This window comes from Dipodomys spectabilis, unplaced genomic scaffold (assembly GCF_019054845.1).
Source record: "Dipodomys spectabilis isolate Male_0828 unplaced genomic scaffold, ASM1905484v1 ptg000147l, whole genome shotgun sequence".
In the NCBI taxonomy this organism is placed as follows: Eukaryota; Metazoa; Chordata; class Mammalia; order Rodentia; family Heteromyidae; genus Dipodomys; species Dipodomys spectabilis.
Window position 1 is genome coordinate 14,308,227 of NW_024870824.1, and position 16,087 is coordinate 14,324,313.

General features: G+C 41.2%; 1 protein-coding gene across 2 annotated transcripts in view; it reads right to left on the bottom strand.

The window, feature by feature from the left end:
- Dpysl3 (dihydropyrimidinase like 3) overlaps positions 1-16,087 on the bottom strand; it is a 109,799-nt gene that overhangs the window by 44,529 nt on the left and 49,183 nt on the right. The gene's annotated exons all lie outside the window — the stretch shown is intronic.

The window sequence follows — 16,087 nt, forward strand, 5'->3', positions numbered from 1 at the left end:
TACAGGTGTGAGCCATCAGAGCCCAGCTATGCTGTATATATCTTTGGCATAATTAATAAATTCAAGAGAATGATATGACTTACACATTGTCATCACTCTCTCCCAGTGATCCCACAAGTTTAGCATACAGTCTGACAGCACATAGTCAGTTACAGGGACATCCAAAGGCACAGATGTAACAAATGCCTTCCATGGGAAACTGAGGACCTGAGGTAGGATTTTGAGGATACTGGAATGGGGGTGAGGAGGGAGCTAACTTGAGAGTTTGAGTTGTATTCTGTATGGAGACATTCTTAAAAGTCATTTTGAGAAAATAAATAAAATTCAATATGAGTTGAAAATAATAATAATAATAATAATAAATTGAGAGAATATCCATGCTGGTGAGAATGGAAAGAAGGACCTAACCACAAAGTAAGAAGAGGAAAATAAATAAACAACAAGAAACAATCCGTAGCATTCAGTGTCTTAGCAGGAAACAGATGGAATACTTAAACTGAATTATTAAGGAGAGTATAACAAATGGATTGTCTTACAGTGTGGGCAGCATTTATGAAAATGCAGTGGATGGACCCCATCCAGGATCTACCAACAGCAGGGAGCCATTGCTACCTGGGGCCTGAAGGGGAAAAGGAGAGGAAGAGACCGAGAGCACGGAAAAGACATGTGTATGGAGAGGGCTACATGGCTGGAGCCATAACCGTTCAGTATAGAGGCAAGCAGCTAACCCACCATGATGCAGCAGCAGGTCAAATGTATGCTATAATACATACCATATATGTCCAGGGTAGGGAACAGGCAGACAAAGGTAGAGAGGGTAGCAGAAGAGGAAAGAGAACACACTCTGCCTGGTACCAGAGTATCCCATAATGGAATATGATTTATTAAGTTACAGTGAGTTTTCTTTCACCGATATTTAGACTTGAATCAAGGCCTATGCTCTTGCTCAGCTTGCCTGCTCACAGTGAGTGCACGCTACCACTTCGGCCATGTCTCTAGCACTGCTTGGTGCTGGTAAACTGAAGATGGAGTCTCATGGGCTCTTCTGCCTGGTCTGGCTTCAGACCATGATCTTCTAGATCTTAGCCTACTGAGTAGCTAGAATTACAAATGTGAGCCACCCATGCCTGAGTTATTAAGCCTATTTTTAAGCAAATTAAATCTTCATCTTCAACTGAAGAAATATCCAAAATAAGTATCCAGCAGACCAATGTGAAGAATAGGAGGTAATTCTTATAAAGGACAAGTGAACAAAAAACACTAAGTATACATGCTCGACATAATTTGTGTGAGCAGGAAAAAAGATCTAAAAGGACTTGCATCATTTATTAACATTCACATGATAGGAATGTAAAAGAAGAAGGCGTGGGGAACTTTTAAAACTTTTCCCTTCTTTTTTTTCTCTATTTTTTAATATTTCTTCAATTGCAAAATGTATGTGGCATTTCATGACTTTTGAAGAGATTTAATGAAGAATATTAACAAAAGCAAACAAGAATGGAGTGCAAACAAGATTGCAATAGTGCCGAGTGATGGCAAGAATCTGGGTTAGATAGTACATGGCATATTGCAGAAAAAAAACCCTCTGAGTTATTGATGGAAGTGCAGGAAGGAAACTGACCTGTCAGAACCCACTACAGTTTCAAAGCAGAGTGTCTCGGGGAACCATCAATGGAAGAGGAGAAAAGTTGGGTGCTGGTGGCTCATACCTGTAAACTATCTGGTCTGGAGGCTGAGATCTGAGGATCATAGTTTGAAGCCAGGCTGGGCAGGAAGGTTATTTCCAATGAAGCACCAAAAAAGCTGGAAATGGAGCTGTGGCTAAGGTAGTAGAGTTCTAGAATAGGAATCAAGAGTTGTGGATTCTGGTCAAAGTGATTTTTTTCCTCTCTCCATGGTTGCATGAGACTATATCTTAAGAGGTAGCTCTCCTCTTTGATCATTTCTGTCCAGCTGGCTTTATGGGTCTTTGCAGTGTTAAAGCGACTTAGTGAGTTCCCGGCCTATTGTATTTTAGAAATAAGAAATCTTTCCCTAAGTCTAAAAGCCAAACAAAATGCAATTTTCATAAATGGATTGTGGGTTTGGGCCTCCAAATGTGTGAGCAACACTTTCAAAGGAGAGACAACTTCCCATCTATTTGTAGGGGCCACAGGGATTCTTCTTCAATTCTGATATTATGCTTTTAAAGTTCCAGGGGACTTCATTAGCCCCTGCCACCAGCTGCCCCATTAACCACTGCAAGTTCCTGAAACTACCCTGCAGTGGATGCATTTAAAGGCAGGTACAAATGTGATGCTTAAGCTTACACCATGGAGAGAGAGTAGGAAAATAAGAAGCTATTTAGAGATAACCTCCAGTATGTTCAGCCTTGGAGTACAGACATCAGAGATCGAGTGTTCAACAAGAGAGCAAAAAAGGGCCTTAACATCCTCTTCGCACCCCAGGAACCAAGTGGCAGATCTGTGCTGGAGCACCCTGGTTGGAAGGTAGGGGAGCAAGGGGCAGAAAAGGGCTGTCAAATGGTGACTGTAAAATAAGGAAAATACAACCTTCTCCCAAAGGACTGATGTGCCAATAAGCCCAGACTCTGACCTATAGCAAGTGTTCAATAAACATATGCCCATTAGAAGCTAGAACCAAATATTCTCAGATCAAAATTGTCCACTCTTTTTTTCTCTAGCCTCAAAGTATAGACTGACTTTTAATTTCTCTTCACTTCAGTGATATATTGATTTTTAGTACACACACAGTTTATATATATATGCATATATACATATATATGGTTATACAGTTTATATATATACATGTACACACACACACACACACACACACACACACACACACACACACACACACACCTTAAGTCCCTTTCAAAGAGGCCCCAAAGACAAAGAGGAACATGAGTTGAAAGGTTCTTTCGGCACATGCAGCAAATGATGCTGATGAGTACTTCTCTTGGCCAAAACCTTCCACCTGTCTCAACTCCTGTGTTCCCACAGTTTAGTGTGGCCATTTGAGAGACAGGTAGCTAATAAGGCGGTAGTGACCTTTGACTCTTGGACCCCAAGCTTATATGTCTTATTGACAGATAAAACTATAGGTGCTCTGAGAGGTGTTTGAAGAGGTCAGGCAGTACTGAATAACAACCCCATAACTAAATGCAAATGAGGCATCACTTACAGAACTCAGTGAAGTGCTAAGAATATATAATAGATGTCATCTGAAAGTATGGAAGACTGCTTACCACTTGCAAAGACCATACACTCACTACAAGAATATTCTAGGTGCACAAACTTCATACTTACCACAAAGCCATAGCTGCACTCTTTGCTGCCCAATCATTATTTTAACACTATGTGATTCTAACACCAGAATAACTTTCTGGAATCATTTGGCAATAGCCTTTTGTGATGTGCTTCTTCTGCTCAGAAATGGTTCAAACTGAACAGGCCTACCAAAGAAGGATGTGCATTTGTGGCATGTGCTACATTGTTTCTAAAACACAGCAAACAAAGTGCACCCTTTGAAAATCATCAGACACAACACTGAGATAACACAGAGATACCTATGTTTTCACTTATCCCCTGTTATGCCAAGTATTCGGCTTTCATTCATCATTCCAGCCCTTCAAGGGCAGGCAGAGCAAGACATCAAGGTCTTGATGATACAGAGCAGGGGCCACTGCAGACACAGGCCTTGTCATTACAATGGCTAGTCGCCTTTTGATAATCCTGTCTCCTTGACATTTGTTTTCTTCCACTCACTTCTTCTGGGAAAAGGATATGGGTTTGAAGTAAGCATTCATTCATTCATTTATCCATTCATTCCTTCATTTAATATTTGTAGTACTGGGGTCATATTCTACATTCTAGTGAGCAAAATAAATCCCCTTGTCACTACAGTGATTGAGAAAACAGAGAACAAATAAGCTGGTAAATAAGTAGTATAATTGTGATAGGAAGAGTTTAGAGAAAATACAGTAATGGTGGAGACTGGGAAAGGGGGGGGACTGCTTTTGAGTAAGATTTCAAACATCTAAGAAGTTATCACCTCTAAGAAGTTATCAACTAAACTGAGATCTGAATGATCAAAGTCCTGGAAAAAAATCTGTTCTCAGGAACAGGAAATATAAAGCTCAAAACTGGACATGAGAATGTTCTATCCATGAGAGAGAGTAAGAGGGGAGGATGGCTGATGGGAAGTCACCGGAGGGCAATGTAGGACTGGACATGAGGCCTCAGAAGATTTCCTCAAGCCATGGCCTGGAAATTTAACTTGAAGTTCAGTTGAAGGCACTTGAACAAGGAAGCAACTTGATTTGTGTTTTCAATAGATCACCCTGGTGATACATGGAGAATAGATTTAAGATGTAGGCAAAGTGGAAATACTAGAGGTGAATTCTAGCGGTATGATGACAGGTTTGGGTGAGGATGGAGCAGCTGGGAAAACTGGTGAGCACTGTTTGGATTAAAGTCTATTCTAAAGGTGACACCAGCAACGTTGCACAGTTGTTTCTGGTTTGTCTTGTTCTAGTCAGTTGAGAATGTCACAGGTTGGAAGTTCTGAAGTTTTAAAGTCTTTGTTTATACCTTTCCCCTTCTATAACTGTGCCATAAAAATAGCGCTTCATAAAAAGCATTTTTTCTCACTCTTTGATAGGTACAAGTCCATTAACTAACTTATCTCTTTAAAAACCCAATCTTTGAACACAGCCACATTATATTCTTCAAAGGTTGGGGGAGTTAGACTTTCACATACTGATAGGAATGAGGAAGTAGAAATTAATGCACAGCATTGCCCATTTTCTTAATTCTCCTCAAAAAATAAGATGAAATAAAGCATTGATCTAAAGAAAGTGAAAATGATCTCCATGGTCCTTTAAAACAAAGAAACAAATCTATTTTATTATATGGCCTTCTCCCCTTCCTTTCCTCTGGTGATTCACACCTGTAATTCTAGCTACTGGGGAGGCTAAGATCTTAGGATGGCATTTCAAAGCCAGTCCCAGCAGAGTCAACCAGCCAAAAGCTAGAAATGAAGGACTCAATCGCCTTAGGAGTCCTAAATTGCTTTAGGCCCTTCCTCTCTATAAGGCCACAATTTAAACCTACTTATTTAAACCAGAAATCCTACTTTGAATTTAGCAATATCTCCAAACAAAATAATCTCATCAAGATTTAGGGCACACAAATTGGCTTTGAAGGGAAAGAGTGCAAGATTTCAAATAAAATATTCCTTGAAAGAAGTAAGAGGGAACATGCTTTAAAAACAAACATGCACACACACAGAAAAAAATGTAAAATTAAAACCAGCTTCCAAGCCTATAGTATAAGCCAATACAGAGAGGGAAAAGAAGGAACTGGCCCTGTTTCCTCTCCAGCTGTGTAGCTTCAGGTCCCAGGACACCAAGTCCCTCCAAAATGTCAACAGCATACATAAGATGGGGGGTGGGGAGCAAGCAAGTATAGTTGTTAAGAAAACAAATGTGCTCATTCGAGAGCTGAGAAAACAGAGAGAGACAAAGCCGTTTGCTATAAATAAAAATGGACATTGGCATTCCTATAGGGACATTGGGCTTGAGTCTTTCGAACTGAGTGACTCTGAGCAAGGTGTTCAACCTGTCAGCTGGGGGCAACTATTCAGTTTGACTTCAGAGAAAGCACTGCACCTGAAAATGAGTCTGCCATTTGTTCATCTGTGTTAATACAAAAGTCTTGGAAGGGGCTGGGAAGGTGGGTCAGTGGTAGAGCGCTTGCCTTGCATGCATGAGGCCCTGGGTTTGATTCCTCAGCACCACATAAGCAAAAAGAAAAAAGCCGGAAGTGGCGCTGTGGCTCAAGTGGTAGAGCGCTAGCCTTGAGCTGAAGAGCTGAGGGACAGCGCCCAGGCCCAGAGTTCAGGCCCCACGACCGGACCCCCGAAAAAAAAAAAAAAAGTCTTGGAAATTACTGAATTAGTTTTTTGTTTTTTTTAAGGCAGGGATTACTGGGCACTAGTGACTCTTAGAGGCTCAGATCTGATGATCTCAGTTTGAATCCAGCCTGGGTAGAGAAGTCTGTGAGACTCTTAACTCTAATGAACCAGCAAAAAGCCAAAAGCAGAGGTGTGGTTCAAGTGGTAGAGTGTCGGCCTTGATTGAAAAAAGCCAAGGGAGAGATTGAGACCCTGAGTTCAAGCCATCACACAAAAATATGTGATTAATGTAACCAGATTCTCCCCACATGTAGTTAAAAACATGGGTATGTAAGTAACTGGAAGGTATGGGTAGATTAGGAGAGATGGAAAGGGAGAATGTAGAAAAGGTGACACTGGTGAAAATGCATTGTACACATAAATTGACAAGTTGAATTGAAGCCCCTTTGTGTTAAAGACACTAAAAAACTTAAGAAAAAAAACAGGTTTTAAGACATGGAGAGCTATCATAATATATTACAGAATGCAAAGGAGACAATAAGCTGGGATAAACAATCTGTCAGACTATTTTAATAAAATAGCACATGTAATCGTAAGATAAAAATACTGACGGTTCACAAAGGCTATCAGTAATTTCATTGAAGCTTATATTTGTTATCCTTATTTTGTTCTGGTATATGTAGTACTTCAAACACTTTGTAAGCAAAGACTTTGTGAGTTCACTCTAATTCTCTCATTTGGCCTTTCCTTATGATGCATTAAAATGACCTAGTAACTATTGTTACAATCAGCCCTATTAAGGCCATAAACTATATAGTTCATACTAAGATGAACTTGACAACGAGAGCTAACCTCCCCCCCCCCCCCCCGAACCTTGCATGCATGAGGCCCTGGGTTCAATTCATCTCCACACTACATAAGCAGAAAAAGCCAGAAGTGGTGCTGTGGCTCAAGTGGTAGAGCGGTAGTTTTGAGCTGAAGAGCTGAGGGACAGTGCCCAGGCCCAGAGTTTAGGCCCCATGACGACAAAAAAAAAAAAAAAAAGCTAGTAACAAGAATGTGTAGGACAAGCAGAAAAGGTCAAAAGCTATGACCATACAAGATGATACTAAGCAAAATGAACCCCAAGATAGGGACACAAGAGGTTTTATCTTTGTTGCTGTTGTTTTTAATGTATTTATGATGTATTGCGTGATTTTTTTTGTTTCTTTTGTATACTCTCTCCCCATGGTATAACCCCTGTTTTCACTGTATTTGATTCCAGTGCCCTTTATCTTGTATACAAGTTTTTCTAATTTGGGGAGGGGAAGGGAAATAACCAAATGCTGAAATAAGGATACAGGTTGACCCATTGTAACAATGAGATGTACAAGACACTATGTTGGAAATAAACTTTACAGCTTGGGGGTGGAGAGGGAAGGAAGGAATTGGGGAGGGGGAAGAGAAGGAATGGTAGGGGAAACACTGAGGCAATGCTTGATAGGAAATGTACTCACTACCTTACTCTTATAACTGTAACCCCTTTATACAGTATCTTTACAATAAAAATATATATTAAAAAAGTTAAAAAAAAAAAACAGGTGACCAAAAAATCCAAATGACTTCAAATATAGACCAAAAGGAAGCTGACAGGAACACTGGGGTGAAAAAGTGAAAAATCATTTGAGAGAATACACACACACACACACACACACACACACACACACACACACACACACACCCCATAAAAAAATTATATTTAAGTGGCCAACTCTAAGATGAAAACAAGAACTATGAGCAACTCCTTAGCCAATATTTCTAAAAGGCCAAGTTTGCTGTACAGATATAGGCCGGCCTCTTTAATCTCCGCTAATAACTCTAGTGACTGTGGTTTGTGTACAAGGGCAGAAAGATGTCTACTATCTATGTTACATCCTGATTCAAAGAGCCATGGTGATAATTCCCGTATTTGAAAGAAGTCTTGAAAGTCTGTATTAATTCCTTGAAGTCATTTGCAAAAGAGAAATGTCTGTTTTGAAAGCAAGATCCCCAAGCAATTCCCTGGCAAGAAGAGAAAGGGAGGCCATAAGAAAGAAGTATAAATGATGATCAGGCTCGCAATACATTTTCCAGAGCAGGCTTTGGATTACAATAGCTTATTTGTTCCGCTACCATGCTGCCACATTTCTTTTAACCCAATGACCTTATGCCAGTTTCTTAAGGGTCAGACTTAAAATTAATATACTAGACTTATCTGGGCGCCAGTGGCTCACGCCTGTAATCCTAGCTACTCAGGAGGCTAAGATTTGAAGATCGCGGTTCAAAGCCAGCCCAGGCAGGGAAGTCCATGACACTCTTTTCTCCAATAAACCACCAGAAAATCAGAAGTGGCTCTGTGGTTCAAGTGGTAGAACACTTGCCTTGAGCTGAAGAGCTGAGGGACAGCGCCTAGGCCCAGAGTTCAAGCCCCACAACCGACCAAAAAAAAAATATGTATATATATATATATATTAGACTTAAAAGTTGATATACTAAAAGGCTGTCCATGAAAGAGAAGGTGATATTCAAGAACAAATGTGCAAATGTGTATATAAGATTGGATATGAGAAATATGACTAAGGCTTGGTCTATGTAAATATAAGATTCCATTGTGAAACCCTTTGAACAATTAACACAGAGTTTAACAAAAAGTATTCAAAAAATATGACTTGACTGGAGTGTGGGTATGAGACAGAGGAGGAAGACTTATGATGAAGGGGTAAGGGGATAATATGATTCTAATAATTTATATACATAGCACAACAAAACTCAATAACACTGTCTTGGAAGGAGAAGGGGGTGATTCTGGTCGATATACACTGTACAGAGATATGCTCAACCCAAACCCCCTTGTACAACAAATTAATGCTAATAGCAAGCTTATATCATCTCTCCACTTGAAATTACTCCTGCAGTATATGTTAGATATATTCATTCATTCATTCATTCAACAACGCATTCACAGAGGACATAATATGTACCAGCCAAACATTTAAATGCAAAAGACTGAGAGGCAACCTCATACCCACTGCATGTCTGAGCCTGTGAGGGAGGTCATTCCCCTTAGAGGGCAGCCATTGCATTGAAAATGCTACCAAGAGAAACACCAGAAAAAAATATACTTGGGCATACACCGACTCAGAGTTATTTTCTGTTTGTTTGCTTGTTTGTGTGACTGTGATTTGAAGCAATTGTCACTTGATGTTATCAAGGGTAGCCTTCACCAAAAGACAGACAGTCTGTCTTTGAAGAATACACATGTTAATACCAAAGCTCTTCTAAGGAAAGGATTTATCCATCATTGCTATTCGGTGTCCCTTCAGCAAAAGTGACAAACTAGGTCAGGTCCCTAAAGGAGAAAAAGGCTGGGATTTTAAGGGTAGAAAACAATCAGAGTCCCTTATATCCAATACAGATGTTGCTTGTCCTGTTGAGTCCAAGCCAACAACTACTCCTCTTGTCCATGTTCTTCTTGCTTGCTCTTCTGTCCCAGAAAGATCTCCCAACTCCTTTCTGTGAATGAGGGACAAAATGAGAAGGAGCATTTGCTCATAGGACCATTTGCTCTGGCCAGGACCTCAGCAATCAAAGTGTTCTTATTTGTGAAGAATCCAAAGGGAATAAATAAGCATTTGCCCAAAATTACAAAAAAATACTAGAGACAAAGGCAGTCTTAATCACAACGTGCTGTTATTCCCTCCAGTGCTTCCTTCATGTGCATCACAAAACAAGAGATCTCCTAGATCTACTAGGCCAAGAAATGCCTCTGGAAAAAAAAACAACAAATAAAACAAACAAACAAACAACAACAACAACAAAAACATCTGGATTGGATGTAGCTGAGTGGGAAAGTTCTTGCTCAGCAAGTGCATGGCCCTAGCACTGAAAAAAAAAAATCTCATTTTATCTGTATACCTCATTGTCTAGCACTTCATAGAAAACAAAAAACAGATTAAGCCATGCGAAATGTGTCCTTGAATTCCAGATGTCCCAAATAGGTTCTGTTGGGAGATCATCCATCTGGCTGAGAAAGTTGGGTGTGTCTCTGCTTGTGGAAAGGGAACTCGGAGGCTGACTCCTTCCATGTCTGGGAAGAGGATGGGGACAAAGAGTGAGAAGAGGCTTTGGGCCAAGATCTGCACTTAAGCAAAGCAGAAAAATAGCATCTGCGTTTCTGTCCTCACTCATACATACTCCTGGGCAAAAGCCAGAAGCTAACCCAGGCAGCTGGTAAAGCAGTGCATGAGCCTCTGTTAGGAGGACATACACTCAGTTGTGCTTCCAAGCATAATGTGATAGGCTTGGCCAAATTATCCCTACTCCTTCCACCTAGAGATATTGCTCCAGGTTTGTGAGCTACCAGGTGTGGACAGATGGAGGTAATGCAGTAGTTTCTTGCCTATGAAACCGAGTTGCCTCTGGAGGGGATGATCCCAGGATCTTGCTTTTTCAGCTGTGTGATTTGAATCTACGTATTTCATGTTGTTATCCTCTCTTCAGGATGGAAAATGGTGTACATGCAAAATTTGTTGGGAGTTCAAGAATCTACATTGTTCTTTCGAGCTCCATCAATCAGGTCATCACTATAGCTCGATATGTAGTAGATATCACCAGCTCCACTCTGCATAGTTCCACCTTTCCAACCACAGTATGCCCTAGATGGAATTACCCGAAGAAGTGTTCCACAAAGGAATTAGTCTTTATACTCTACCCCACATGTAAGCTAGATGAAAGGGAAGAGGCCGGGTTGAGGGACTCATTCTGCCCCACCAAACTTCTTTGTTTAGACTAGTAGAGGAGAAATCGATGTATTTTTTAAATTTATTTATTTATGTATTTATGTATGTATGTATGTATGTATGTCATTCATGGGGCTTGAATTCTGGGCCTGGGAGCTGTCCCTCCGCTCTTCAGCTCAAGGCTAGCACTCTACCACTTGAGCTACAGCGCCACTTCGGCTTTGTTCTGCCTATGTGGTGCTTAGGAATCAAACCCAGGGCCTTATGTACTGGAGGCAAGCACTCTACCACTGAACCATGCCATATATTTTAAAGGACATATATTATAATTTGACAAAAGGGGGACTTTCTAACTGAAAAGTTGAAGAACAGAGAATTCTCTCTCTCCATGTTTTCTAAGGGCTTTCACATTTGTCTCCCTATGATCTAAGGGGAGAGGAGAGAATATAAAGTTGTGTATTGATTTGAAGGGGGAGAAACCAAGGAGCAAGTTGGCTTTCCTATTAACATCATCCAGGAGAGGAGGAGAAATCCATATTTCCAAACCCTTCTGATTAAAAGCACATCCTTAATCAAATAGGCACATTTGCACCCTAGGGACACCATCCCATTGTCCCAAACAGTTGGCATTTTTTAAATGTAATAAACAGACACAAACAGTTCTATAAAAAATGTCAATAGGTAGGTTTGGGGGTTTATTTCCATTTTTTTATCAAGTTCAATTTTATTTCTTTTAAGTTGGGGAAGGACACTGAAAATTGAGTTGTGAGCAACTGGATGGAAGAGGAGTCCTTAACTCTGCCACTCCAGGAGAACAACTGAGGAGGACTGAAAAGCAATACAGTTCAACCAAATTAGGAAATGCCCTGTGTTTAGTTAAGGAAGTCTTTGATACAAGGTCTAACCAAGTGGTCCAATGGTTTCTCCTACAGGACTGTCAGAAATAAATGCTAAGCAAATTCTGTGAAGCACTAGCAACTCAGACACAAAAAAATAATGTAGGTTTTATATAACACCATGTTCATTTTTGTTTTTCAAACCTTGCATTTACAAAAAAAAGATTCTCACTGGTCACTTTCCAAGCCAGATCTTTGCCAAGTCTTCCCTTATTAATCCCCACATGCCAAAGTTGTTGAGATTTTATTTACTACCATAAATACATCTGGATTCACAGACTGTTTTCATGGTCATGATCTCATGTGATCCTTTCAACTGCCCACTGGGATAAGAAGGGAGGTTATCATTTATAAGAATAATATTCTCCTGAATTTCTCTCAGTAAGTCCATTTCTCTGGAATTTCCTCCAAGTGTCCAGCTTAGTTATAGCTTCTAATATTCAGAGGTCTCTATACCCCTAAGACATTTGTTAGTATTGAGCAGAGAGGACTAACCTGGATGAGAATCATGACACACCAGCCCCAAATTATAGTAATTAATATACACCCCAGGCAAGGCCTAAGGTCATGAGCGCTATTGTGAGATGATGCATTCCATTCCTGTTTGATTTTTTTCTACTGTCTTTTACTCTGAAATTTCCCTTCCAAGATGCCTTACATGGATAAGGCTGATTTGTAACAACTCCTTTTGGTCTCACAAACTCTAACTCTGCCTGCTAATATTTTTTTCATCTTGTGATTAAATGATAGCTCTAGAAGCAAGAAGAATGTGCAGGTGCAGGGGTGGGGCTAGGCTGGATACCTCTTTAAGTTCCAGTCTAGTTGAAGCTTCAAGCTCGTGTGAGTCAGAGGAAACAGGAGCATAAAACTCCTTTAGTACTTAAAAAAAAAAAAAACTCCCATGGTCTCCACATACTCAGAATCATAGCTTTTGAAGTAAATACGGAGAGAGAACTCCAGCTGCAACTGCAGACCCTGGACTGAACTTTGCAGGTGGTAGTCCTAACTAAGGACGTCTTCCAGAAATTTCCAAATACACACACACACACACACACACACACACACACACACACACAGCTCCAGTGTAACAGAAATGTATCACCTGCAAGCTGCAAGACAAGATTTACAGAAATCCAATTAGTAGTTGGGGTGGGGGACCTAATTCAGCAGTTTACCTTCTCCAGGGAATCCTGATGCTCTTTATCTATACCTTCCAAAGAAATCTCAGCTGTCAGCTGTCTGTGCCTTTGGAAGGTAGAAGCATCAGCAAAGCAGACTCAGCTTTGATTTGAGATCAGCCACGGCTGATCCAGCTTTTCCTCAAAACTCTCTGTGTGTAACACTGAAAAACACACTTCACTTCCCTACGTTTCAATTTTCCTGACCTATACTTTTATGCAGATATTCTTTAAATAAAATATGCATGAATCCTGACCTGAGTGATAGGGCTTTGCCTTCTTTTGTGGTCAGCTTCAAGTTGTAGCTTCTAGCAGAAGAAAAACAATGATGGTAACTATCAAAACTTTCTACTTGTAGAACTGATAAGCTGAGTAGATACCATTCCAAATACTGGCTTTATTTTTACTTAATTTAAAAATAAGAGTGGGGCATTGGTGGCTCATGCCTATAATCCTAGCTACTCAGGAGGCTGAGATCTGAGGATCATGGTTCAAAGCTAGCCCGAGCAGGTAAGTCCATGACACTCTTTTCTCCAATAAACTACCAGAAAAACAGAAGTGGCGTTGTGGCTAGAGTGGTAGAGCTCACCTTGAGCTGAAGAGCTGAGGGACAGCGGCCAGGCCCAGAGTTCAAGCCCCATGACCAACAAAAAAAAAAAAAAAAAAAGAGAGATTTTTTGCAAAACTTTCATAACATAACATAGAGATAATAGGTGGGTGCTGGTGGCTCGCTCCTATAACCCCAGCTACTCAGGAGGCTAAGATGTGGAGGATCAAAGTTTGAAGACAGCAGGGGAAATAAAGTCCAAAAGACTCCCCTCTGCAATTAACTTGCACAAAGTAGTGCAGGAGACATGAATCAAGTAGTAGAGCACCATTCAGGAGCAAGTAAGCTAAGCAAGAATAGGCCCCTCATTCAAGCCTCACTACCAGAAAAATATAAAATATAATAACAATAAAATAAGAGGGATAACAACACTACCTCTCAAACTATATTGATTTAATGGTTAAATGAGACAATGTGTATAAGGTACATAATACAATATCAGACACAGAAAATTCGATACATAGGAGATATTATAATTAGGAATAATTGTCTTTTGTCCATTTAAGTCAATAGGTATCTGTGGGCCAATCACTGTTCCTGGCCAGCCATGGAGACACAAAGTCTTGTCCTGCTCTGTTGAGCACCCAGAATAGCTGGTCTCCAAGTTAAGAAGCAAGGACTAGTGTGTTGAGGTAGAACAGAAAGATGAGGAGGGACAATGAAGGCCTGAGTCCTGAGCAGCTCATAGGAAAAAGCTTGTTCTACCAGCCACAGGAAACCAAAACACATAGGACAGAAAAAATGCTTTTAATCTCAGGAAGGCAGCAAAAACAGGTGGAAGGAGAAAAACAGACAAAAAAAAATACAAAAACAAAAAACCCTTTCCTCTGACACCCCTAAAAGGTGGCAAAAAGTGGAATCCGGACAGGCAAAAAGGCCAAGGCCAGGAAAGACTGCCCCCTACTGCCCTCAGAGCATGGTGACACTTTAGAGACTGGGTGGGGCTGTCTTCTCTGAAAAGGGAGGGCAGAGGAAATTGAATTCAAACCACAGACTACTATCATACTATTTTAAAAATGTAACAATATGGACAGAAGCGAATCTACATTACATTTAGCTTTCTAATCACATTTCTCTAAGTGATTAGATCTGTATCTGTTTTTGTATTTTTCTCCTCCATCTAGGAAGGGCATCACAACACTTGTAGTATGAAGGTACTCATCACCTATAGACGTGCAAACATACAAGAATATTTTATCCTAAGATGGAATCTTTGTTCTTAGAAATACAAACACAAAGCAGGAGAACAATCTAGAAATGGATTCTTTATCCCCAAAGACCAACCCCTCCTGCCATGCCCCTCCTTGTTTTCTCCCTCACTTTAACAATGAATGCCAGGCAGCCTGGCTTGAAGAAATTCACAACCACTATCCACTCTTGTTCTAGTCCCAGCTTCCAGGAACAGGCTGTGCAGCACCACGCCCCATGCACATGCAAAGAATGGGAGCCACACTAAGGATGCAGGGTGTACCCAGGGGTTGATCATTCGAACAGAAACAAAAGGGAACTGTGGCAAACTGAGCCCTGACATTAGGGCACAGTTACAGTTCCTGGGGCTTCTAAGGCAAGTTAATCAAAGCTAAGTATCTTCTTTATCTTTCCTTAAAGGTGTCTTAAATGATACTTAGGAGAATGGGCGTGGCCCTTCGATGCTATGTCAGGATCTGGATTCCTAAAATGAACCAGCGAAATCTTTAGAGCAGGAAAATAATAATTGATTCTCTCCCTGTCCCTAAAATGAAGAATTGGCAAACACACGAGTAAATAAGTATCGTAAACATGCTAGGGTGATTCTATCTCTCTGGTTAGGGAAACTGGTATGAACATTAAGCTTTGTTCCCGCATCAGGTTTTCTTTTAATGATGATACCTTCAAGAGCCCTTGGTAAAAACAGGTGACATTGAAAAGTCACACAATGTGTCCGAAAGAGTGGAAAGTGACTGATGTCAGGTAATGATAAAGGAAGAAGGAAGACTCGTTCAAAACTCAAAGGCTTTGCAGGGCAAAAGGCTCCAACCCACTTCCACTCTGTCTCTGCGGCATGTTTCCTCCCTGGTACCAGCTAGACAGCTGGGAGGGGTGGTATGCATTTTTGCGGAGCCAGGACCAGGTGCGTGGAAAAGGTGTGCTGCTGCCCTTATCGAGTAAAGGCACTGGAAACAAGGGAGGCATACCCCCCCCCACACACACACACACATTAACAATAGCTCAGGATATTTATTCCAAGCCTCGCCAAAAACAAGTGCGAACAGAACAGACTCGGGCCCCAGCAAAATCTTGGCAGATCCTTACAAAGGAAACCAGGGCTGCAGGTAAAACCCTGCCCTGGGGCATCCGCAGAGCCTCCCAGGGGCCAGCTATCACTTCCTTTGTTCGCCCTGCAAAGATGGAGTAGCCACCCATTCCTCTAACACACCACACACACACACACACACACACACTCGCGCACGCGTGCACGCCCGCCGTGCTATTCACTATAGACAAACTGCAACCAGGCTGCTTCCTGCTAAACTAAGAAATGTCAGTGGCTTTCTTTCTTTTCTTTTTTTTTTTCCCAGACCAGTCCCAGCCAGCCATGTACGCCCACTATTTCGGGGCACTGTGTCAGCACGCCTCTGGGGAATCCTCGTGGTGCCAGGAGACTGCCTTGCTGGACGCGGCAGAGGACGCGGCTGGGTACCTGACCGTGGCCCAGCCCCGGGCCACCGCGCCCCAGGTGCGCGCAGAGCATCC